We start from the raw sequence: 2,640 nt of genomic DNA on the forward strand, positions 1-2,640 counted from the left end.
CATAAATAGTGCTAAATTATATCATTACCACCATAACACAAACTTAATTTTCCACCTTGTGTACAAATGATTGATATAAGCACAAAAATAATGAAAAACAGTAATGAAAATAAGAGATAAAACGTGAATCGTCCAAAAATAATAAAAGCAGGAGAATGAGAAGGTGAAACTTCAATCCGCTTAAGTGACTTCGCACACAACACCCTCAAAGTATGATCCAGTGAGGCTTACCAGCTAGCAAGATCTCATTTTAGGGAGATCTCACGTGCCTGTAATTTTAACCACCAATCCGGACCTTTAAGGGACACAGCTGATTTCTCCAATCTTTATGCCCCTTCTTCAGAACATCTCTCGTTTCAACCACATTCATTTAATGAGATAAAACAGAAATGATCCCATAGCGTAACTCGGTATAAAACTTTTATTAAGCAATATAAAATCAAGAATGTAAACTCACAATTCAGCCGTATACAAGCGTGTATATAAAATAACGAGCCGGCCGCTCACACTTCCAAGTGTGACAACGCAGTTTAGCTGGGCATATTGAGTGCCACTTTTCTCGGAACCAGCCTAGTGGGAGTGTCATCCTGCTGTGCATTCTGGGAGAGGGTACTTAAGGTGCTGACATCACGTGCTTCTGGGTTCCGGTCCAGAAGATTTTTCTGTCTGTTTTGGTTCTGGTCCTCCTGACCAGCCCCCATGGCCCTCATGGCCTGGGGTGTGGATCCATCCAATTCTGAGTCTCAGGGCTGGCTAGCCCGAGGCAAAGTAACTGGAGGGAGGATTCAGAAGTGGTTCAGTGCCGTCTCATCTGTGGAGAGACCCAGCAACTGAGGAAGCAACCAGGGGAGGACTCTTCGGGAGAAGGCCACACTGAAGGCTGGCTTCTCAAAAAGAGCCTGGAGGCTTAGTTGAAAGACCCCAAGTGAATCTACACTCGTATGGTAATTCTGGACCGGCTACAAGATACTGGTATGGTATGAGGGCTCTCTAAATTGGTCTATATCCTTCAGTTACTGGCAGAGTTGTGGCAGAGACTTTATTCAAACATTCCATATGCAAGTCTGTGGCAGAGGCTTCGCTTTATCTGAACACTCTATCAGCTGCTAGGCCTAGTGAGAGGAGGTCTATCAGGTAGCTGTGAGAATCCAGTTGTGAGTGGCTATTCTCTGGATTTTTATAGTGAGAGACTTCCTATTTTGAGTAGTTCCAACAGTACCTGGACTTTCTACCTAAACCCTCTAAACCTCATTGAGAGACTGTGTTTTGTCTACCTTTTTTGCAAATAAAAATCCCAAAAGTGGATCCAGTGTCAGTTTCTACAATTCTTTGGGCCATCTACCCCTAGACGTATATAAAGTCAAGAAGGTAACGGTAAGCCCAGCAAATCAGTTGCTCCTTCGGGGGTCAGTGCTACACATGCTTTACTGCATATACAGACTGATTTTACAGTTGTGGGTTTAGTAACACTTTAAGCCTAATACACACGGGCCAAAGGTCGGCCAATGTGTACTGCAGCTGGTCACACAGAAACAGAACAGATAAGCAGTTTTTTGCTCAGCCCTGCTGGGGTGAACGGCACAGGCCGGGGGCTGTGAGACCCCTTCCACCCACTACTTCTCTGCTTCCTTCCTGCTCGCTTTTAGAGGATTTCAAGTGGGTGTGTTAGACCGCTGCCTGGGGATACGGGAGGACTAGCAGCCAGCGGTCTTACAAACAGGAAGTCACCAGACAATAAAGTTTTTTTCAGCAAGATGAGCAGCGTATTACAGAGGAACTACACAGCTCAGAAGAACATGGCTGACAGTTGGTGAAGGTAGGAGATCAGCAACAAGGACATGTAAAAAAAAAAAAAATGTCTTTAACGTCTTTTCAAAAGTGAATAACAATGTTCCTCCTAGATCAATATACGTGGATCTGCAGTACAAGAGTGCCAGCCATGCATTTTGTGTTTGCATCTGTGTTTCTGTATAAAATATTAAAGACATCAATCAGGTATTTGTTCTGTAATAAAGCCATTTCCCTTATGTAATCCAAGAATCACTGAAATTCAAGCTGCTGTTGTGTTCAAATTACTTCAGGTACGTTTGAAGAACAGAGTATCGTATTTGCTATTGTTTGCTGTGATTTACCACTGCATTTTCATGTAAAATCATTTTTTGCTATCTAAATCAGAACTTGACAATTAGGCACAACCTACAATGGTGATTGAGTAAAACAGCCACATCGTATCAAGCGTGCATCATGTCTGTGACTCAGCTGATTTTTTTTTGTTCAAACATTTACAGCGTATATAATGTGGTCCTAACGTGAATGAGCTTCATGCTTTAACAAAACCGAGATTCATGCAGACTAAAACCTGATGCTGAATTGTGCACAAGCCTGTCTTGCTGCCTTTACAGCTTAAGGTTGTTGGTCATGGAGGAAGGCAGTAAAACTGCTCATCAACCACCTATATTTACCATCCCCAGAGTCTGGGGATGGAGATAGGGGAGATGATAATATAAAGCTGGCAATACACCAGTAAAATTATGTTTGAACATTCACACGGAAATTCTGAAAAGTCAGTCATCAGAGCATACATTTTTTCCATCATTGAGTCAACTAATTTAGTTTGAAAGCCCTTACAGTTTTGTCCAG

The 2,640-nt window shown here is 42.5% G+C and overlaps 1 long non-coding RNA gene across 1 annotated transcript; it reads left to right on the forward strand.

The window, feature by feature from the left end:
• Positions 1-1,529: 1,529 nt before the first annotated feature.
• LOC143961136 (uncharacterized) lies at positions 1,530-2,032 on the forward strand. The gene is made up of 2 exons (XR_013270418.1): positions 1,530-1,816; positions 1,902-2,032. It is a non-coding gene; the product is annotated as an uncharacterized LOC143961136 (long non-coding RNA).
• Positions 2,033-2,640: the final 608 nt, after the last annotated feature.

Source organism: Lithobates pipiens, unplaced genomic scaffold, assembly GCF_037356315.1.
Source record: "Lithobates pipiens isolate NorthernLeopardFrog02 unplaced genomic scaffold, aLitPip1_a1.2 Scaffold_11, whole genome shotgun sequence".
NCBI classification, from domain to species: Eukaryota; Metazoa; Chordata; class Amphibia; order Anura; family Ranidae; genus Lithobates; species Lithobates pipiens.